Here is a 24,879-nt window from a genome sequence, read left to right on the forward strand (position 1 = left end):
CATGTTGAATGAAGTACATTTTAAATTAATTCTTCAAATTTCAGGATTGTTTTGCCCTTCTCAGTACAACTAAAATGCATCCTAAACAAGGAAGAGTTCTTAGGTTTGGCATTCAGGGACCTCAACAATTTGAATTTAAGCCTCTTTACCAAACCTACAAGTGCCATCTCCTCTAAATACTCCAAAATGTAATCATTAAAATTTGAAAAAATATTACTGATATGTCACTTTCTCCTTCTCAGATTTTTTTCCTCCCATATGTAATAGTCCCAGTAAATCTATAACACTTCTCACTTTTTCCTTGTCTTGATCCTACCTTTTGTTCAAAGTTCAGCTAAAAAGCCATCACCATTAAGACGAATTTTCTGATATAGTAACTGGCTACCTACTTTGAGCTAACATAATATTTTAGCTATCTAGCTATCTATCTGTCTATATCTTTTGGAAATATTAAATTTCAAGACTCTATATTTTATTAGAAAAAGCAAAAGTTTAAAACCTATATATATAAAAGATAAAGTGCTTGTAACTGGAGCTTTAATATATTTAGGCAGTATTGAGTTAGATTTGTCTTTAGTTTCTCAACAGGCCATATGTTTGAATATCGATTAAGATTAAACTGAGCTGTACATAGGGGAAAACCAAAGTAGATGCCGCTACTGCTGCTGCTAAGTTGCTTCAGCCGTGTCCGACTCTGTGCGACCCCATAGACGGCGGCCCACCAGGCTCCCCAGTCCCTGGGATTCTCCAGGCAAGAACACTGGAGTGGGCTGCCATTTCCTTCTCCAGTGCATAAAAGTGAAAAGTAAAAGTGAAGTCGCTTGGTCGTGTCCGACTCGTAGCGATCAGGCAAGAGTACTGGAGTGGGGTGCCATTGCCTTCTCCACAAAATAGATGACTTACATACAAAGGTACATTTTAAAGGGTAGAAAGGTGACTACACAGTGGTCAGGAATCTGGAATCCTTCTGCTGCTGCACAGTCCATGCCACAAGACTCCCATTCTCAAGATGCTTCCGAGTGGCATCAGTGTTCCAGAAATAAAGAGGACAGACAGGAGAAGTGCCATAGCATCCATGGCAAGATGGACATACTTGACATAAAAGAATGTGATAAGATTGAAACTCAGTGTATGGAAAGCAGTATATCAGACAAATACTATTGTAGTTATGTTTACATCAGACAAAACAGACCTAAGAGAAAAAAAACTACTGGAAATAAAGAGGGTTACCACATAAAAATATAATTTTAATTTTATATCCTTCAGGAATATATGACAATTTAAAATTGTTATGCCCCTAGCAATGTAGCTACTTAAATATATATATATATATATTATATTTTAGTTAAAAAGTGTCAGAATTAAATGAAAAATATATGAATTTATACAATCCACAATCATAATGGAAGATTTTATTATAACTTTTTAGTAACTGATAGACAAAAGACAAATTATTTTCTGACTGTGTGGGTCTTTGATGCAGTACATGGGCTTGTCATTGCTGTGCATGGGCTTTCTCTAGTTTTAGCAAACAGAGGCTACTCTCTAGCTGCAGTGTGTGGGCTTGTTGTGGTGGCTTCTTTTGTTGTGGAGCACAGGCACTAGACTACGTGAGCTTCAGTAGTTGCGGCGCACAGGCTCAGTTGTCTGGAAGCATGTTCTGGACCAATTCCTGGACAAGGGCTTGAACCTGTGTCCTCTGCATTGGAAGGCAGATTCCCAACCACTGGACAAGGGAAGTCCCAAAAGAGAAATTATTAATAAAATGACTGAACATATGAACATAAAGATCTATAAGCTTGAGCTAAAGGATGTATGTATACAACATCTGCAGAGTGCATAGCCCTTATAAACACATACCCAAGAGACCTAAAAAAATTAAATCCATATTGGACCAATATAGAAAAATCTCAAGAAATTTAAGAGATTATGTTCTGGGACCACAGTATAATTACATTAGAAAGCAACACAAGAGACAAGTTACCAAAACTTCACCTGTTTGGAAATTGCCAGAATACAGCTAAATGATACTTGGATCAAAGAAGAAATTATAACCTAAATGATAGAATATTTAGAACTGAATGAGAATGAAAAACCACATGTTTATAAGTGAGTTGATGTGAGTTGAACTTTATTTATAGGTAAATGCATAGCCTTACATGATTTTACGAGAAAGAAAGAAAGCCTAAAAAATTAGGTGGCAAATCTTTCATTTTAAAAGTTAGAATAACAAACAATAATTTCAAAGAAATCAAATGGATGGAGAGAACAAAAAATAAGAGCAAAAATGAGTGAACAGAAAATAAGATATAATAGGAACAACGAAGCCAAACCTTGGTTGTCCTAAAGCCTAATAAAATAGACAAACCCATGATGAGATTCATCAAGAGAAAGAGAAGAAAAAAGTGACAGAACTATAAATATAGAAAAGATTAAAAATAACAATATTAATTAATATTAATAAGATCAATAAGAATATTAATAATATATAAGAACATTAATATTGTTAATAAGAATAATAGGAGAATATTATAAATATACTGTAAACTTGAAAACTTCAATGAAATGGATAAGTTCTTATAAAAACATAACTTATCAAAACTGAATCAAGAAGGAGTAACTGTAGTACTCCTATATCTATTAAAAAATTCAGTGTTGTTAACCTTCTTACTAAAAACTTCAGGTCTAAGAGTTTTACTAGCAGGTTCAACTCAATGTGTAAAGAGTTGGATAATTCTATTCTTAAGTAATCTCTTTCAGAGAATAAAAAGGGAAATGGAACAATCCATAATTTCATTTTAGGAGGCTAGCATAGCATAATATCGATACCATAACCTGACAATGAAGGTGTTATAAAGGAAAACTATTACTTTGGAATTTAGTTTCATAGATTATCTAAGTCCTAAATGTAGGATTAGGACACTGAATTCAGTAGTATATAAATACATTAATCCATCATAACCAACTTGGATTTATCCCAGCCTTGAGTGGTTTGTTTAACATTAGCAAATCAATTAATGCAAATTATCATGTTAATGAGTTAAAAAGTTGTGGGGAAAATGTGATAAAATTTGGCATTCCCTTCTTCCTAACACCTCAAACAACCTAGAAAGAGAAGCCATAGGAGATGTGTGTCACTCTGCTGCATGTAGTTTCTGATTGTATGATTTTGATGCTGCATGCGCTTCTTACCCCACCTCAAGCTTTTGGCTTAAGAGCTTTTTCTAGAAGGCATAAGGGCCCTCAGTCTTTGCATTGACAGCTCAGAAAAGCTAAGCAGTTGATGCACAAGGGAACATTCAGTCATTCAGTCAATGGGTTTAAGAAGTCTTAAAAAAAAAAATATGTAAGTGGTGCAAATAACTAAAGAATATGAAATTAATTGAATGACCATGAAGTAATTTTTTCAGAAGAAGGCTTAATTTTGGAAGAACATAATAGATTTCAAACATACTCTCTTTTTGGTCAATAGGCATCCATTAAGAATCACCTTTGTGAAGCACTGAGCTTAAAACTGGATAATAAGTTGAACAAGACACAGTGTGTACCCTCGATGAGGTCAAAGTAATAGAAAGAAGCATCACAGATAAAGATGTTAAAACATATTGTGTGAAATACTAAAATAGTGTTGAGGTAAGGTCTATGGAAACAGAGACAAGAATGTCTAATGTTGCCAAAGGAGTCAAGGACTCTATTAATGGAGAATCTTGAGTGGTGATTTAAAGGCTAAGTAGAATCTACAGGAAACAGAAGGGTTGGAATGAGTGTTCTAGGAAGAGGAAACAAATATCCAGAAGTTAAAAGAGCATGCTTGAGGGAGAGGTGAGTCCATAGTCTGTAGTGGAGGGAATATAATGGGAGACCACAAAGACAGAAGTTTATATCCTACATCAAGAATTTATATCCTACAGGCCTTGAGAGCTTTTGATCTGTTTAAAATATTCCAGTGACATAATCAGCTAGGTATCAGAAATGTGGAAAAATCAGTTCTGAATCAGCAAAGAAAAATCTAGTACCATACTTACACCAATAGATTTGAGTCTGATGTTTTGAAGAGAGAATATTCTTGGAGAGAACATGGATCTGATGTTTGTTCTTGAACCCTGAGTGATTATAGCAGAAGGAGGAATTGTCAAACAGGATTAACCAGAGTTTTCTCCTCTTAATATCTAAGAAAAGGAAAATAATAATATAACACAGACTTGTTTGTGTGTTTAGCATTAGGTATCTTAAGTCAGTGCTGCTCAGTAGACCTGACTTGAGTCACACATTAAGATTTTGAATTCCTTATTATTTAATGCATAGCTTTTCAATGATTTAATTGCTTAAAAAAAAAGATATTAGACAATGAAAACAAAGCAAGAGCAAAGAAAATCTTCTGAAAACATTAAAGAACTCACGAGTAACACAGGCCATTTTCCTTCCCTAGGACATGAAAGTATATTTGTATTTTCTCTAATGCCATGGCACTGAAAATGATTTTTTATAGTGACAAATCTCATCAGGCCATCAATAATGAGGTTACCTACCTTAAAGCACATTGTCCTTTCCTATTGCTAGGATGGAAAGGTCAGGGTGAACTAATGATGTCAGATATAGATTATTTTTCAAGCAGAAACAGGCATTTTAAGAGCACCAAACAAGCTATGAAAACCAACTCAGTATGGGTTACATGATCATTTTACTGGTTTTTGAAATATGAGATGAACTGTAACCTTTAGAGTCTACACTTTGATAGTGATGAATTGATTAATCTTACCACTTATTGCATCCTTTACCCAGTCACCTGATGGCATTCTGAGTCACTAGTTTCTATGAAAGATTAAAGCCAAAGGAAATTATTCCTCTTTGTTCAGTACTACCTTTACTATCAGAATGAAATTTTTAATGAAAGATTCAGAAGTGTTTTGTCCCAGCCAAGAATATTTTCAAATATTAAACATAATTTTTTAAATACATTTTTAAATTATAAAATACTCCTAATTCTTTGTCTTCTCTCTTTTTCACATTTGGCTCTGCTAGGGCAGAGCAACAGGTGTTGTCAAGGGAAGAAAGAAATAAAAGGTTTACAGATTTTGAAGTTTTCTTATATTAGATCAAAAGCTCGCAAACTTCTCCTATAAATGGCCAGAGAGTAAAAATTTAGACTATGTGGAACAGTTATACAGTCTTCATCTCAACTACTCAACTTTGATATTGAAGTACAAAAGAAGCCATAAACCTAGGTAAACAAATGAGTATAGTTGTGGTCCCATGAAACTTTAGTTATGGGAGCTAAAATTTGAATTTCATATAATTTTCATGTATTACAAAATACTGTTTAAAAAAAAAAAACACACTTTTTCCCAACATTTTTAGTATTTTTTTCCAAAAAATACTAAAATCAATCCTAATTTACGAGCTAAAACGAAGGCAGGCAGCAGGCCAGAACTGGCTTGGGGGAAGCAGTTTGTCAACTCATGGACTGGACACTTTTTGTGGGTAGGAATCTTAGTACACAAAGTAAAGTATGCAAAAAACCTAACATTTTCAATTTCCTCCATAATACAACTTATTTCATATTATAAGCTTCCCTGGGGTAGGTTTTGTCTTGTCATTTATCACTTGTCTTTGTCTTATCATTTGTCTTGGCACTGGGGTTAACATTTTAGGAAGTTGATGTGTGGATAAGGCATCTTGATTTGGATATGGGTTAAAGGATACCTTTTCCATGGGGATAGTCTTGATTCCTGTCTCCTGTACAATGTCACGAACCTCTATCCATAGTTCATCAGGCACTCTGTCTATCAGATCTAGTCCCTTAAATCTATTTCTCCCTTCTACTGTATCCTGAATGGTCTAGTGGTTTTCCTCGCTTTCTTCAATTTAAGTCTGAATTTGGCAATAAGGAGTTCATGATCTGAGCCACAGTCAGCTCCTGGTCTTGTTTTTGCTGACTGTATAGAGCTTCTTCATCTTTGGCTGCAAAGAATATAATCAATCTGATTTCAGTGTTGACCATCTGGTGATGTCCACGGGTAGAGTCTTCTCTTGTGTTGTTGGAAGAGGGTGTTTGCTATGACCAGTGCATTTTCTTGGCAAAACTCTATTAGTTTTTGCGCTGCTTCATTCCGTACTCCAAGGCCAAATTTGCCTGTTACTCCAAGTGTTTCTTGACTTCCTACTTTTGCATTCCAGTCCCCTATAATGAAAAGGACATCTTTTATGGTGTTAGTTCTAAAAGGTCTTGTAGGTCTTCACAGAACCGTTTAACTTCAGCTTCTTCAGAGTTACTAGTTGGGGCATAGGCTTGGATCACCGTGATGTTGAATGGTTTGCCTTGGAAACAAACAGAGATCATTCTATCGTTTTTGAGATTGCATCCAAGTGCTGCATTTCAGGCTCTTTTGTTGACCATGATGGCTACTCCATTTCTTCTGAGGGATTCCTGCCTGCAGTAGTAGATACAATGGTCATCTGAGTTAAATTCACCCATTACAGTCCATTTTAGTTCTCTGATTCCTAGAATGTCGATGTTCACTTTTGCCATCTCCTGTTTGACGACTTCCAATTTGCCTTGATTCATGGACCTGACATTCCAGGTTCCTATGCAATATTGCTCTTTACAGCATTGGACCTTGCTTCTATCACCAGTCACATCCAGAACTGGGTATTGTTTTTGCTTTGGCTCCATCTCTTCATTCTTTCTGGAATTATTTATACACTGATCTCCTGTAGCATATTGGGCACCTACTGACCTGGGGAGTTCCTCTTTCAGTATCCTATCATTTTGCCTTTTCATACAGATCATGGGGTTCTCAAGGAAAGAATACTGAAGTGGTTTGCCATTTGTCTGAGGAGGCCTTACAAATAGCTGTGAAAAGAAGGGAAGCAAAAAGCAAAGGAGAAAAGAAAGATATACCCATTTGAATGCAGTGTTCCAAAGAATAGCAAGGAGAGAGAAGAAAGCCTTCCTCAGCGATCAACACACAAAAAAAGAGGAAAACAACAGAATGGGAAAGACTAGAGATCACTTCAAGAAAATTAGAGATACCAAGGGAATATTTCATGCAAAGATGGGCTTGATAAAGGACAGAATGGTATGGACCTAAAAGAAGCAGAAATATTAAGAGGTGGCAAGAATACACAGAAGAACTATACAAAAAAGATCTTCATGACCTAGATAATCACGATGGTGTGATCACGGACCTAGAGCCAGACATCCTGGAATGTGAAGTCAAGTGGGCCTTAGAAAGCATTGCTATGAACAAAGCTAGTGGAGGTGATGGAATTCCAGTTGAGTTATTACAAGTCCTGAAAGATGATGCTGTGAAAGTGCTGCACTCAATATGCCAGCAAATTTGGAAAACTCAGCAGCGGCCACAGGACTGGAAAAGGTCAGTTTTCATTCCAATCCCAAAGAAAGGCAATGCCAAAGAATGCTCAAACTACCGCACAATTGCACTCATCTCACACGCTAGTAAAGTAATGCTCAAAATTCTCCAAGCCAGGCTTCAGCAATACATGAACTGTGAACTTCCAGATGTTCAAGCTGGTTTTAGAAAAGGCAGAGGAACCAGAGATCAAATTGCCAACATCCGCTGGATCATGGAAAAAGGAAGAGAGTTCCAGAAAAACATCTATTTCTGCTTTATTGACTATGCCAAAGCCTTTGACTGTGTGGATCACAATAAACTGTGGAAAATTCTGAAAGAGATGGGAATACCAGACCACCTGAACTGCCTCTTAAGAAACCTATATGCAGGTCAGGAAGCAACAGTTAGAACTGGATATGGAACAACAGACTGGTTCCAAATAGGAAAAGGAGTACATCAAGGCTGTATCTTGTCACCCTGCTTATTTAACTTATATGCAGAGTGCATCATGAGAAACACTGGGCTGGAAGAAGCAGAAGCAGGAATCAAGATTGCCAGGAGAAATATCAGTAACCTGAGATATGCAGATGACACCACACTTATGGCAGATAGTGAAAAGAACTAAAAAGCCTCTTGATTAAAGTGAAAGAGGAGCATGAAAAGTTGGCTTAACTCAACATTCAGAAAATAAGATCATGGCATCTGGTCCCATCACTTCATGGGAAATAGATGGGGAAACAGTGTCAGACATTATTTTTCTGGGCTTCAAAATCATTGCAGATAGTGATTGCAGCCATGAAATTGAGACGCTTACTCCTTGAAAGGAAAGTTATGACCAACCTAGAGAACATATTAAAAAGCAGAGATATTACTTTGCCAAAAAAGGTCCATCTAGTCAAGGCTAGGTTTTTCCAGTAGTCATGTATGGATGTGAGATTTGGACTGAAGAAAGCTGAGTGCCAAAGAATTGATGCTTTTGAACTGTGGTGTTGGAGAAGACTCTTGAGAGTCTCTTGGACTGCAAGGAGACCCAACCAGGTCATCCTAAAGACCAGTGCTGGGTGTTCATTGGAAGGAAGATGCTAAAGCTGAAACTCCAATACTTTGGCCACCTCATGAGAAGAGTTGACTCATTGGAAAAGACTCTGATGCTGGGAGGGATTGAGTGGGGGGCAGATGTAGAAGGGGACGACAGAGGATGAGATGTCTGGATGGCATCACTGACTCAATGCACATGAGTTTAGGTGAACTCCAGGAGTTGGTGATGGACAGGGAGGCCTGGCGTGCTGTGATTCATGGGGTTGCAAAGAGTAGGATACGACTGAGCAACTGAACTGAACTAAACTAATGGATACCTGTCCACATTGATTCCCTTTGGTCCATGGTTATTGATCAAAATGGGAAACTGCCGAGTTATTCTGTGTTTCCCATAAAGCTTCTTCCTATTTCCCTGTCTTAGACTTTTATCATTCTTGCTCCTTTGTCTCACTTCAGCATGGGAGAGTCGTGAGCTACAAAGCTTTCTACTTAAATGTTCCATGTAGGAGGAGCCAAGACGGTGGAGGAGTAGGACGGGGAGAACACTTTCTCCCCCACAAATTCATCAAAAGAGCATTTAAACGTCGAGTAAATTCCACAAAACAACTTCTGAATGCCGGCAGAGGACATCAGGCACCCAGAAAAGCAACCCAACTCTTCGAAAGGAGTAGAGAAACTTTTTTCATCTTTAACGTAGATGTTTTATCAATGGTGCTGTATAGAAGGAGAAGTTTTGAAACTACTGTAAAAATAAGACCGATAACTGGAAGTAGGAGGCTTAAGTCCAAACTCTGATTCCAGGAAACTCCTGACTCCAAGGAACATTAATTGACAGGAGCTCATCAAATGCCTCCATACCGACACTGAAACCAAGCACCACACAAGGGCCTACAAGTTCCAGGGCAAGACATACCAAGCAAATTCTCCAGCAACAAAGGAACACAGCCCTGACCTTCAAGATACAGGCTGCCCAAAGTCACCCCAAAACCATAGACATCTCATAACTCATTACTGGACATTTCATTACACTCCAGAGAGAAGAAATACAGCTCCATCCACCAGAACATCAACACAAGCTTCCCTAACCAGGAAACCTTGACAAGCCACCTGTACAAACCCACACACAGAGAGGAAATGCCACAATAAAGAGAACTCCACAAACTGCCAGAATACAGAAAGGACACCCCAAACTCAGCAATTTAAACAAGATGAAGAGATAGAGGAATAGCCAGCAGATAAAGGAACAGGATAAATGCCCACCAAACCAAACAAAAGAGGAAGAGATAGGGAATCTACCTGATAAAGAATTCCGAATAATGATAGTGAAATTGATCCAAAATCTTGAAATTAAAATGGAATCACAGATAAATAGCCTGGAGGCAAGGATTGAGAAAATGCAAGAAAGGTTTAACAAGGACTTAGAAGAAATAAAAGAGTCAATATATAATGAATAATGCAATAAGTGAAATTAAAAACACTCTGGAGGCAACAAATAGTAGAATAACAGAGGCAGAAGATAGGATTAGTGAATTAGAAGATAGAATGGTAGAAATAAATGAATCAGAGAGGATAAAAGAAAACGAATTAAAAGAAATGAGGACAATCTCAGAGACCTCCAGGACAATATTAAACACTACAACATTCGAATCATAGGGGTCCCAGAAGAAGAAGACAAAAAGAAAGACCATGAGAAAATACTTGAGGAGATAATAGTTGAAAACTTCCCTAAAATGGGGAAGGAAATAATCACCCAAGTCCAAGAAACCCAGAGAGTCCCAAACAGGATAAACCCAAGGCGAAACACCCCAAGACACATATTAATCAAATTAACAAAGATCAAACACAAAGAACAAATATTAAAATCAGCAAGGGAAAAACAACAAATAACACACAAGTGAATACCCATAAGGATAACAGCTGATCTTTCCATAGAAACTCTTCAAGCCAGGAGGGAATGGCAAGACATACTTAAAATGATGAAAGAAAATAACCTACAGCCCAGATTACTGTACCCAGCAAGGATCTCATTCAAGTACGAAGGAGAAATCAAAAGCTCTTCAGACAAGCAAAAGCTGAGAGAATTCTGCACCACCAAACCAGCTCTCTAACAAATACTAAAGGATATTCTCTAGACAGAAAACACAAAAACGGTGTATAAATTCAAACCCAAAACAATAAAGTAAATGGCAACGGGATCATACTTATCAGTAATTACCTTAAACATAAATGGGTTAAATGCCCCAACCAAAAGACAAAGACTGGCTGAATGGATACAAAAACAAGACCCCCTACATATGTTGTCTACAAGAGACCCACCTCAAAACAGGGGACACATACAGACTGAAAGTGAAGGGCTGGAAAAAGATTTTCCATGCAAATAGGGACCAAAAGAAAGCAGGAGTAGCAATACTCATATCAGATAAAATAGACTTTAAAACAAAGGCTGTGAAAAGAGACAAAGAAGGTCACTACATAATGATCAAAGGATCAATCCAAGAAGATATAACAATTATAAATATATATGCACCCAACACGGGAGCACCGCAGTATATAAGACAAATGCTAACAAGTATGAAAGGAGAAATTAACAATAACACAATAATAGTGGGAGACTTTAATACCCCACTCACACCTATGGATAGATCAACTAAACAGAAAATTAACAAGGAAACACAAACTTTAAACGATACAATAGACCAGTTAGACCTAATTGATATCTATAGGACATTTCATCCCAAAACAATGAATTTCACCTTTTTCTCAAGCGCACATGGAACCTTCTCCAGGATAGATCACATCCTGGGCCATAAAGCTAGCCTTAGTAAATTCAAAAAAATAGAAATCATTCCAAGCATCTTTTCTGACCACAATGCAGTAAGATTAGATCTCAATTACAGGAGAAAAACTATTAAAAATTCCAACATATGGAGGCTGAACAACACACTGCTGAATAACCAACAAATCACAGAAGAAATCAAAAAATAAATCAAAATTTGCATAGAAACGAATGAAAATGAAAACACAACAACCCAAAACCTGTGGGACACGGTAAAAGCAGTCCTAAGGGGTAAGTTCACAGCAATACAGGCACACCTCAAGAAACAAGAAAAAAGTCAAATAAATAACCTAACTCTACACCTAAAGCAACTAGAAAAGGAAGAAATGAAGAACCCTATGGTTAGTAGAAGGAAAGAAATCTTAAAACTTAGAGCAGAAATAAATGCAAAAGAAACAAAAGAGATCATAGCAAAAATCAACAAAACCAAAAGCTGGTTTTTTGAAAGGATAAATAAAATTGACAAACCATTAGCCAGACTCATCAAGACACAAAGGGAGAAAAATCAAATCAATAAAATTAGAAATGAAAATGGAGAGATCACAACAGACAACACAGAAATACAAAGGATCAAAAGAGACTACTATCAACAATTATATGCCAATAAAATGGACAACGTGGAAGAAATGGACAAGTTCTTTAAAAAGTACAACTTTCCAAAACTCGACCAGGAAGAAATAGAAAATCTTAACAGACCCATCACAAGCACAGAAATTGAAACTGTAATCAAAAATCTTCCAGCAAACAAAAGCCCAGGTCCAGACGGCTTCACAGCTGAATTCTACCAAAAATTTAGAGAAGAGCTAACACCTATTCTGCTCAAACTCTTCCAGAAAATTGCAGAGGATGGTAAACTTCCAAACTCATTCTATGAGGCCACCATCACCCTAATACCAAAACCTGACAAAGATGCCACAAAAAAAGAAAACTGCAGGCCAATATCACTGATGAACATAGATGCAAAAATCCTTAACAAAATTCTAGCAATCAGAATCCAACAACACATTAAAAAGATCATACACCATGACCAAGTGGGCTTTATCCCAGGGATGCAAGGATTCTTCAATATCTGCAAATCAATCAATGTAATACACCACATTAACAAATTGAAAAATAAAAACCATATGATTATCTCAATAGATGCAGAGAAAGCCTTTGACAAAATTCAACATCCATTTATGATCAAAACTCTCCAGAAAGCAGGAATAGAAGGAACATACCTCAACATAATAAAAGCTATATATGCCAAACCCACAGCAAACATTATCCTCAATGGTGAAAAATTGAAAGCATTTCCTCTAAAGTCAGGAACAAGACAAGGGTGCCCACTTTCACCATTCCTATTCAACATAGTTTTGGAAGTTTTGGCCACAGCAATCAGAGCAGAAAAAGGAATAAAAGGAATCCAAATTGGAAAAGAAGAAGTAAAGCTCTCACTATTTGCAGATGACATGATCCTCTACATAGAAAAACCTAAAGACTCCACCAGAAAATTACTAGAACTAATCAATGACTATAGTAAAGTTGCAGGATATAAAATCAACACACAGAAATCCCTTGCATTCCTATACACTAATAATGAGAAAACAGAAAGAGAAATTAAGGAAACAATTCCATTCACCATTGCAACGGAAAGAATAAAATACTTAGGAATATATCTACCTAAAGAAACTAAAGACCTATATATAGAAAACTATAAAACACTGGTGAAAGAAATCAAAGAGGACACTAACAGATGGAGAAATATACCATGTTCATGGATTGGAAGAATCAATATAGTGAAAATGAGTATACTACCCAAAGCAATTTATAGATTCAATGCAATCCCTATCAAGCTACCAACAGTATTCTTCACAGAGCTAGAACAAATAATTTCACAATTTGTATGGAAATACAAAAAACCTCGAATAGCCAAAGCGATCTTGAGAAAGAAGAATGGAACTGGAGGAATCAACCTACCTGACTTCAGGCTCTACTACAAAGCCACAGTTATCAAGACAGTATGGTACTGGCACAAAGACAGAAATATAGATCAATGGAACAAAATAGAAAGCCCAGAGATAAATCCACACACATATGGACACCTTATCTTTGACAAAGGAGGCAAGAATATACAATGGATTAAAGACAATCTCTTTAACAAGTGGTGCTGGGAAATCTGGTTAACCACTTGTAAAAGAATGAAACTAGAACACTTTCTAACACCATACACAAAAATAAACTCAAAATGGATTAAAGATCTCATTGTAAGACCAGAAACTATAAAACTCCTAGAGGAGAACATAGGCAAAACACTCTCTGACATACATCACAGCAGGATCCTCTATGACCCACCTCCCAGAATATTGGAAATAAAAGCAAAAATAAACAAATGGGATCTAATTAACTTTAAAAGCTTCTGCACATCAAAGGAAACTATTAGCAAGGTGAAAAGACAGCCTTCAGAATGGGAGAAGATAATAGCAAATGAAGCAACTGACAAACAACTAATCTTGAGAATATACAAGCAACTCCTACAGCTCAACTCCAGAAAAATAAATGACCCAATCAAAAAATGGGCCAAAGAACTAAATAGACACCTTTCCAAAGAAGACATACAGATGGCTAACAAACACATGAAAAGATGCTCAACATCACTCATTATCAGAGAAATGCAAATCAAAACCACTATGAGGTACCATTTCACACCAGTCAGAATGGCTGCGATCCAAAAGTCTACAAGTAATAAATGCTGGAGAGGGTGTGGAGAAAAGGGAACCCTCTTACACTGTTGGTGGGAATGCAAACTAGTACAGCCACTATGGAGAACAGTGTGGAGATTCCTTAAAAAACTGGAAATAGAACAGCCTTATGATCCAGCAATCCCACTGCTGGGCATACACACTGAGGAAACCAGAAGGGAAAGAGACACGTGTACCCCAATGTTCATTGCAGCACTGTTTATAATAGCCAGGACATGGAAGCAACCTAGATGTCCATCAGCAGATGAATGGATAAGAAAGCAGTGGTACATATACACGATGGAGTATTACTCAGCAATTAAAAAGAATACATTTGAATCAGTTCTAATGAGGTGGATGAAACTGGAGCCTATTATCCAGAGTGAAGTAAGCCAGAAAGAAAAACACCAATACAGTATACTAATGCATATATATGGAATTTAGAAAGATGGTAACAATAACCCTGTGTACAAGACAGCAAAAGAGACACTGATGTATAGAACAGTCTCATGGACTCTGTGGGAGAGGGAGAGGGTGGGAAGTTTTGGGAGAATGGCATTGAAACATGTAAAATATCATGTATGCAACGAGTTGCCAGTCCAGGTTCGATGCACGATACTGGATGCTTGGAGCTGGTGCACTGGGACGACCCAGAGGGATGGTATGGGGAGGGAGGAGGGAGGAGGGTTCAGGATGGGGAACACATGTATACCTGTGATGGTCATTTTGATATTTGGCAAAACTAATACAATTTTGTAAAGTTTAAAAATAAAATTAAATTAAAAAAAAATGTTCCATGTAACCATACTGTTCTGGGGGCTTCCTGGGGCTCCTACTCAGAAATAGTGTATGCATTTGCTGTTCTCGAGTTTTCATTAACCAGTGCCCCCTCACAGGAGCTTGGGAGGCAGAACACAGGACCATCCATCCCAGAGGCTCACCTACATCTGCACATTCATTGCTGTGAGTGGAGAGCAGGGCAACTGTGGCTTGAATGGGATTAGGTTAGGGGAAATGTTGGGCCAAAGTGAAAAAGAAACACTAAGAACATTGTGGTGAATAATTAAATAATGAAACAATGTCTATCTTTCTTTGAACACAGTTTTATACACTGCATTCTTTATTACAAAACATGACTAAAATCCTCCTTGGTGCCAAAATGACTGGGAGTATTAGGTGAGCATAATGGAATTGGTTCCTTCCTTCATGAAGTTTATAGTGCAATGGAAGACAGGTAGCAATCATTCAACCTCAAAATTAATCATCACAAATAGTGACTCAGCCACAGGGGCCAGGTTGCACTTTGACTGTTGTTCACATTAATGCTGAATGAATCAGACAAAATTGCAGTAATGAATTTGAGCAGGTATGTTAATTTGGTGGGTAAACTGCTGGAAAACTCTCTCTTTCTGTTTCTCTCTCCCTATCCTGTTCCCTCTTCTACCCACACAGGTACAAAAACATTTGTTTGTGGACTCAGAGAAACAAAAAGAAGATAAGCTAGTTATAAATAGATGTGAAATATCTTCAACCTTTGATTCTGAAAATTAGCACTTAGATATTAAAAACTGAAGGGAGAAACACAAGTTTTCATAGAATATTGAAGCTTTCCTATGCAGGCATAATTATAATTTTATTTTCTTTTAGGTGCAAGTGTAGATATAAAACTCCTAGAAACTTTCCAAACAACTAGAGTGGAGGGTACTGCAGATTTTATGTATAAGGATTATTTGGTTTAGAATGCAGTGACAGTTTAGAGCTTTCAGAATCTGTATGAAGTACTGAATTAAATCAGAAATTTTATAAATCAATTACCTTATCAAGACTGTTTTGAAGTCTCCCTGGTCTCCTGCTAGGTCAGGATTACTTTTCAGCACAGAAAAAATATTAATTATATTGAATTTATTTCTGGTAAGAAATAGAACTCAACTCACAATTTCAAAGTATAGGACAAAAATATTAGCTAAGTTTAAATATTTGAAGATAGAATAGTGATGTTGAGACCTTCTGATAATAGAATAAGTTAGACAGTATGCAGTTTGCATTCAATCACTTCTAGAAATATCTCCAGTTTCTCTGAAACTATATTTTCTTCTGTTATTCTATATGCGCATTTTAATGGCAGTTATTGATTTACTGGCTAAATAGGCAGATTAAATACTAAATGGAAAATAATGGAGGAAGTTTCTCTGAAAATATTCTAAGAAATGCATAGGATATCTGTGACTGTGGTATTAGTATTCATAGTTGTTCAGTAGAAAGAGTAAAATTGATTTGATCTCCTTCCTGAAATCCCATTATAATTATTTTACCCTATGCAGAACATGCATTTTTAATTGAACAGCATCAGACTTCACTTGAAACTTAAAATTTCTATCCTCTTTCTAAACAATAAACTTTCATTTAATCCCACATCTGGTAACTTCTTCCTGAGACTCCCTTCACTGTTCTCACATTTCACCAGTACCAGATTTTAGCTCAGTGCTAGAACCCCAGGCCATACCTCTGTCATTACTCTGAGAAGAATGGAGGGTCCCAGATCCTAGGTCAGCCGTGAAATAAAAAGTACGGCTGGGAGGAAAGTTAAGAATTCACTTTGGGGCTAATCATTCGTTGTCAAGAAAACCTTTTCTCTTATACACCTAGTCAGCAATCATAGCACCTCATGTTCCTTTCAATGTCTTCATTTAACAGTCTAGTTGATGATCCTAATCACTCAGTTCAGTTCAGTCACTCAGTCATGTCTGACTCTTCGCGACACCGTGGACCAGAGCATGCCAGGGCTCCCTGTCCATCACCAACTCCCAGGTCTATTCAAACTCATCTCCATTGAGTCAGTGATGTCATCCAACCATCTCATCCTCTGTCATCCCCTTCTCCTCCTGCCTTCAATTTTTCCCAGAAACAGGGTCTTTTCAAATGAGTCAGATCTTTGCATCAGGTGGCCAAAGTATTGGAGTTTCAACTTCAACATCAGTCCTACCAATGAACATTCAGGACTGATATCCTTTAGAATGGACTGGTTGGATCTACTTGCAGTCCAAGGAACTCTCAAGAGCCTTCTCCAACACTACAGTTCAAAAGCATGAATTCTTCAGCATTCAGCTGTCTTTAAAGTACAACTCTCACATACATACATGACTACTGGAAAAACCATAACCTTGACAAGACAGACATTTGTTGCTAAAGTAATGTCTCTGCTTTTTAATATGCTGTCTAGGTTGGTCATAACTTTCCTTCCAAGGAGTAAGCATCTTTTAATTTCATGGCTGCAGTCACCATCTGCAGTGATTTTGGAGCCCCCCAAAAATAAAGTCTCTCACTGTTTCCTCATCTATTTGCCATAAGGTGATGGGACCAGATGCCATGATCTTGGTTTTTTGAATGTTGAGCTTTAAGCCATCTTTTTCACTCTCCTCTTTCACTTTCATCAAGAGGCTTTTTTAGTTCTTCTTCACTTTCTGCCATACAGTTGGTGTTATCTGCATATCTGAGGTTATTGATATTTCTCCTGGCAATCTGATTCCAGCTTGTGCTTCATCCAGCCCAGCGTTTCTCATGATGCACTCTGCATAGAAGTTAAGTAAGCAAGGTGATAATATACAGCCTTTTCCTATTTGGAACCAGTCTGTTGTTCCATGTCCACTTCTAGCTGTTGATTCCTGTTCTGCATGCAGATTTCTCAAGAGGCAGGACAGGTGGTCTAGTATTCCCATCTCTTTCAGAATTTTCCAGTTTATTGTGATCCACACAGTCAAAGGCTTTGGCATAGTCAATAAAGCAGAAATAGATGTTTTTCTGGAATTCTCTTGCTTTTTCCATGATCCAGCGGATGTTGGCAATTTGGTCTCTGGTTCCTCTGCCTTTTCTAAAACCAGCTTGGATATCTGGAAGTTCACAGTTCATGTATTGTTGAAGCCTGGCTTGGAGAATTTTGAGCATTACTTTACTAGCGTGTGAGATGAGTGCAATTGTGTGGTAGTTTGAACATTCTTTGGCATTGCCTCTGTTTGGGATTGGAATGAAAACTGACATTTTCCAGTCCTGTGACCACTGCTGAGTTTTCCTAATTTGCTGGCGTATTGAGTGCAGCACTTTCACAGCATCATATTTTGGATTTGAAATAGCTCAACTGGAATTCCATCACCTCTACTAGCTTTGTTCATAGTGATGCTTCCTAAGGCACACTTGACTTTGCATTCCAGGATGTCTGGCTCCAGGTGAATGATCACACCATCATGATTATCTGGGTCATGAAGATCTTTTTTGTACAGTTTTTCTGTGTATTCTTGCCACCTCTTCTTAATATCTTCTGCTTCTGTTAGGTCCATACCATTTCTGTCCTTTATTGAGCCCATCTTTGCATGATATATTCCCTCGGTATCTCTAATTTTCTTGAAGAAATCTCTAGTTTTTCCAAGTCTTTTGTTTTCCCCTGTTTCTTTGCACTGATCACTGAGGAAGGCTTTATTAACTCTCCTTGCTATTCTTGGTAATTCTGCATTCAAATGGGTATATCTTTCCTTTTCTCCTTTGCTTTTCACTTCTCTTCTTTTCACAGCTATTTGTAATAAATTTCACTTTAGCCATGTCATTCCTTGTTACTGTGAGGTCTTGCCATGGGTTAATGAAGAGGGAGAAGTAGCAGTTTCTATGACAGTGAAAAGTGAAAGTGGCTCAATTGTATCCAACTTTTTGCAATCCCATGGACTATACAGTCTATGGAATTCTCTAGGCCAGAATACTGTAGTGGATAGCCTTTCCTTTCTCCAGGGGATCTGCCCAACCCAGTGATCGAACCCAGATCTCCTGCATTCCAGGCAGATTCTTTACCAGCTGCGCCACAAAGGAAGCTCCAGTTTCTATGATGGGATATTTAAATATATATGTAATTGTGTTACACATATAATTAACTCTTTAGAGTAGTCTTACAGTTATTTTTTTCTTGTAGTTGATTTACAGTCTAAAATTTAAAAATTAGTTTCCACAATAGCAAATCTAGCCAAATGGCCATGTACACAATCTCTCCTTCCTTGACTTACATTCTTGAGATTTGTCTTTGTGTTTCTTTTTCACTTAAAAATATGATACTGGACTTCTGGTCTAGTAATTAAGACTCCACCCTTCCAATACAGAGGACATGAGTTTGATTCCTGGTCAGGGCAGTTCTGCATGAGGGTTGTGGCCAAAAATTAATTAACCTTTAAAAAGAGATTTTAAAAAATTTTAATGCAATATTATACTCTTGATATTTTAGGCTGTGGGTGTCTGTTATCAGAGGAAGGGCAAAATAAAAACAAAAAGAACTGATTGTAGAGACTACTTATTCATAAAACTGCATGGTAAAAGTCTTTTGTCATTCAAGTTTTATTTTTAAGAAAGAAAAATAAGTATTATACCTTGTGAAAGTCTTTGTTTTTGATAGGAAAATCTAGAAAGAATTGCAAAAAATAACATAAATTTCAACTTTGGTAGAGGAAGTATGATTCTATTCAGCTCTTTAAAGCAGTCTCCCTGTTACCAACCTGGGTTCCTGGACTGTCTTTAAGGCATGGCTTTACTGGTGCTCGTGCTGGAACCCAGGGAGTGAAACCAAGTAACAGATGCCCTTGCTCACTCACTCCCTTAAGGGGAGCAAGCTGGTTCCTTCTATAAGGTAAGGATAGGGCCAGGAATCTGGCCAGAGCGGTGGCTTGGGTGGTTTGCCCATCCCCTAGGTGGTGGTTTGTGCACCCTGCTTTTGCTCCTTATTCAGAAGTGGCAGGAGGTTTTGGTCTTTTTATATCTTGTTCATAATTGCCCCAACTGTGCATGCACATGGTTATTTTTAATCCCTTGTAGCTTATGTTTTGTTGCTCGAGGAAAAGCTTGTCCGGGTGCAAGCAGTACAGCATTGGTCCCGGGTTTTAGGCCCCAGCCTGTCACATCCCCACTCTGGCTAATTTTCCCCACCATGCTCCTACAAATACAAAACAGAACTCTGCATTTCAAGAAGATAAGCAAAGACAAATAAATTGGGTAAAGTTTAATTAGTGTTTATTAGTGTTAATTTTAAATAATCACAGTTTTGATAAAATATATTTGTATCTTCTATGTACCTTACTGAAGGCAAGAGGCTGTTACAATCTCAGCCCAGAGACAGCATCTTCCACCATACTGTGAGGAGGCTCCCAACTGCTAACCAAGTCTTCCTGAGATCCTGGATGGTTGAAATCCACCAGGAGGGTCACAGCCTGAGATTAGCTATCCAGAGGACACATACAGCAAGCCTGAGATGGTGTTCATGCATCGCCCCAAGGAAACCAAGCGGCCGGGACCAGGGAGGTGATTAAGATGCATGGCCCACCCAGGACAGTGCGCTAGCTAAGCACCTGGTTGCCTGAGCTGCTCAGACCTGGGAAGGGCACAAAACGCATGCCCAACCCACAGAGACTGAGCCAGAACTGTGTCTGTGTATCTCCTGTGGAGGTACGGGTCAGCAGTGGCCTGCCACAGGGGCAGGGGCTCTGGGTGCTGCAGACCTGGGTATGGCATAAGCCCTCTTGGAAGAGGTTGCCATTAACCCCACCAAGAAACCACCAGAACTTACACAAGACTGGGGAAACAAACACTTGGAGGGCACCAACAAAACCTTGTGTGCACCAGGACCAAGGAGAAAGGAGCAGTGTTCACACAAGAAACTGACCCAGACATGCCCATGAGTGTCCAGGAGACTCCAGCAGAGGTGTGGGTTGGTGGTGGCCTGCTGCAGGGCTGGGGGCACTGAGTGCAGCAGTGTGTGCATGGGACCTTTTGAAGGAGGTCACAATTATCTTCATTACCTCCACCATAATTTGACCTCAGGTCAAGCAGGAGGGAAGGAACACAGCCCTGCCCATCAATAGAAAATTGGATTAAAGATTTATTGAACATGGCCCCGCCCATCAGAACAAGACCCAGTTTCCCCCTCAGTCAGTCTCTCCCATCAGGAAGCTTCCATAAGCCTCTTATCTTTCTCCATCAGAGGGCAGACAGACTGAAAACCACAATCACAGAAAACTAACCAAACTGATCACACTGATCACAGACTTGTCTAGCTCAATGAAACTATGAGGCATACCCTGTAGGGCCACCCAAGACAGACAGGTCATAGCAGAGAGTTCTGACAAAATGTGGTCCACTGGAGAAGGGAATGGCAAATCACTTCAGCATTCTTGCCTTGAGAACCCATGAACAGTATGAAAAGGCAAAACAGTATGATACTGAAAGATGAACTCCCCAGGTTGGTAGGTACCCAATAATGCTACTGGAGATCAGTGGAGAAATAACTCCAGAAAGAATGAAGGGATGGAGCCAAAGCAAAAACAACACCCAGTTGTGGATGTGACAGGTGATGGAGGTAAAGTCTGATGCTTTAAAGAGCAATATTGCATAGGAATCTGGAATGTTACGTCTATGGGTTAAGGCAAATTGGAAGTGGTCAAACAAGAGATGGCAAGAGTGAACATTGACATTCTAGGAATCAGCGAACTAAAATGGACTAGAATGGGTGAATTTAATGCAGATGACCATTATATCTACTACTGTGGGCCAGAATCCCTTAGAAGAAATGAAGTAGCCATCATAGTCAACTAAAGAGTCTGAAATGCAGTACTTCAAAGCAATCTCAAAAACAACAGAATGATCTCTATTCGTTTCCAAGGCAAACCATTTAATATCACAGTAATTGAAATCTATGTCCCAACCAGTAATGCTGAAGAAGCTGAAGTTGAAAGATTCTATGAAGACCAAAAAGACCTTCTAGAACTAACACCCAAAAAGAGATGTCCTCTTCATTATTGGGGACTGGAATTCAAAAGTAGGGTGTCAAGAGCTACCTGGAGTAACAGGCAGATTTGGCCTTGGAGTACAAAATGAAGTGGGTCAAAGGATAATAGAGTTTTACCAAGACAACGCACAGATCATAACAAACACCATTTTCCAACAACACAAGAGAAGACTCTACACATGGACATCACCAGATGTCAATACTGAAATCAGATTGATTATATTCTTCACAGCCAAAAATGGAGAAGCTTTAAACAATCAGACTGGGAACTGATTGTGGCTCAGATCATGAACTCCTTATTGCCAAATTCAGACTTAAATTGAAGAAAGGGAAAACCACTATACCATTTAGGTATGACCTAAGTCAAATATCATATGATTATACAGTGGAAGTGACAAATAGATTCAAGGTATTAGATCTGATAGAGTGCCTGAAGAAATATGGACGAAGGCTCATGATATTGTACAGGAAGCAGTGATCAAGATCATCCCCAAGTAAAATAAATGCAAAAAAGCAAAATGGTTTTCTGACAAGGCCTTACAAATAGCTGAGAAAAGAAGAGAAGTGAAAGGCAAAGGAGAAAAGGAAAGATAAACCCATTTGAATACAGAGTTCCAAAGAATAACAAGGAGTGATAAGAAAGTCTTCCTCAGTGATCAATGCAAAAGAAATAGAGGAAAACAACAGTGGGAAAGAATAGAGATCGCTTCAAGAAAATTAGAGATACCAAGGGAGTATTTCATGCAAAGTTGAGCACAATAAAGGACATAAATGGTATGGACCTAACAGAAGCACAAGATATTAAGAAGAGGTGTTAAGAATAAACAAAAGAACTATACGAAAAGATCTTCATTACCCAGATAACCACAATGGTGTGATCACTCACTTAGAGCCAGACATCCTGGAACGTGAAGTCAAGTGGGCCTTAGGAAGCGTCACTATGAACAAAGCTAGTATAGGTGATGGAAATCTAGTTGAGCTATTTCAAACCCAAAATATGATGCTATGAAAGTGCTGCACTCAATATACCAGCAAATTTGGAAAACTCAGCGTTGGCCACAAGATTACAAAAGGTCAATTTTCATTCCCATCCCAAACAGAGGTAATGCCAAGGAATGTTCGAACTACTGTACAATTGCACTCGCCTTACACACTAGCAAAGAAATGCTCAAAATTCTCCAAGCCAGGCTTCAAGAGAACATGATCCATGAAATTCCAGATGTTCAAGCTAGATATAGAAAAGGCAGCAGAATCAGAGATCAAATTTCCAACATCTGCTGGATCATCAAAAAAGCAAGAGTTCCAGAAAATCATCTACTTTTGCTTTAATGACTACACCATAGCCTTTGACTGTGTGGATCACGAGAAACTGTGGAAAATTCTTAAAGACATGAAAATAGCAGACCACCTGACCTGTCTCCTGAGAAATCTATATGAAGTTCAAGAAACAACAGTTAGAACTGGACACAGAACAACAGACTGGTTCCAAATAGGGAAAGGAGTACATCAAGGCTGTATATTGTCACCCTGCTTATTTAACTTATATGCAGAGTACACCATGTGAAATGTCAGGCTGGGTGAAGCAGATGCTGGAATCAAGATTGCCAGGAGAAACACCAATAACCTCAGGTACCCATATGACACCAACATTATGGCAGAAAGCGAAGAAGAAGTAAAGAGCCTCTTGATGAAAATGAAAGAGGAGAGTGAAAGACCTTGCTTAAAATTCAACATTCAGAAAACTAACATTATGGCATCCGGTCCCATCACTTCATGGTAAATAGATGGGGCAACAATGGAAACAGTGACAGACTTTATTTGGGGGGCTCCAAAATCACTGCAGATGGTGACCACAGCCTGAAATTAAAAGATGATTGCTCCTTGGAAGAAAAGCTGCGACCAACCTAGCAAGAATATTGAAAAGCAGAGACATTACTTTACCAACAAAGGTCCATCTAGTCAAAGCTATGGTTTTTCCAGTAGTCATGTATGGATGTCAGAGTTGGATTATAATGAAAGCTGAGCACTGAAATTGTTGCTTTTGAACTGTGGTGTTGGAAAAGACTCTTGATAGTCCCTTGGACTACAAGGAGATCCAATCAATCCTGAAGGAAATCAGTCCTGAGTGTTCATTGGAAGGACTGTTGCTGAAGCTAAAACTCCAATACTTTGGCCACGTGATGCGAAGTACCGACTCACTGGAAAAGACCCTGATACAGAGAAAGATTGAAGGCGGGAGGAGAAGGGGATAACAGATTGAGATGGTTGGATGGCATCACCAATGCAATGGACATAAGTTTGAGTAGGCTCCGGGAGTTGGTGATGGACAGGGAAGCTTGTTGTACTGCAGTCCATGGGGTCGCAAAGAGTGAGACATGACTGAGTGACTGAAGTGAACTGAGTGATGTACCTTACGCAATACATTTCGCATACTAAGTGATGCCACATTGTTAAAGAAGTTAGCAGTATGGTCTGCAACCAGGAGATATGAGTTTTGGTACAGTCTGTGATACCCACTAGCTGTGGGATCTTGGAAAAGAATGCATGGGCCTCAATTTCGTTATCTGAAAATAAGAAAATTTAAATGGATTATTTCCAACCATCCTGCCAGTTCTAAAAGTCTGTAATTTGAAATACATGTTTGATCATTTTTAACTGTTCATGAACATTTACATATGTCTTTACTTTGGATCATTACTTCACTTGATGCTGGATTCCTATTCAGAAAAACAAAGCTCATTTATAACAGTTTCCTCAGGGAGCCTCTGAGATTATATACTTTACAATATAATTTTCTCTTGGGCCTTTGGGTGAAGTGGTTGGACAATCCATGAGAATAGTTTCTAAGGTTATTTCATGTAAGACTTAAGACCTGAGCAGACAAGCAGGTTAGGATTTGGTAGGAAGTAGGGGAGGCCAGAAACCAGGAGACTTAAGTGATTGATGAAGAACAATAAACATTCAGGCAAGTTTATTTGTCTTAAATCAGTAGAGCAAGGATATGTTCTAATGCCAGAACCAGTCACCACATGAAATGTTAAGTGTTAGTCGCTCAGTTGTATGAACCACTCAGCACACAAAGTGTTAAGTGTTTGTTGCTCGCTTGTATCTGACTCTTTGCAA

General features: G+C 38.3%; 1 long non-coding RNA gene across 1 annotated transcript in view; it reads right to left on the bottom strand.

Moving 5' to 3' along the window:
- Positions 1-1,377: 1,377 nt before the first annotated feature.
- The window catches only part of LOC112583909, a 47,720-nt gene continuing 24,218 nt past the window's right edge, over positions 1,378-24,879 (bottom strand). Inside the window, exons 8-9 of the long non-coding RNA XR_006549970.2 lie at positions 4,026-4,103; positions 1,378-1,726 (exon numbers count right to left, since the gene is read on the bottom strand). This is a non-coding gene — a long non-coding RNA (uncharacterized LOC112583909). The remainder of the gene's footprint in view (positions 1,727-4,025; positions 4,104-24,879) is intronic.

Source organism: Bubalus bubalis, chromosome 3 (genome assembly GCF_019923935.1).
Source record: "Bubalus bubalis isolate 160015118507 breed Murrah chromosome 3, NDDB_SH_1, whole genome shotgun sequence".
Taxonomy (NCBI): Eukaryota; Metazoa; Chordata; class Mammalia; order Artiodactyla; family Bovidae; genus Bubalus; species Bubalus bubalis.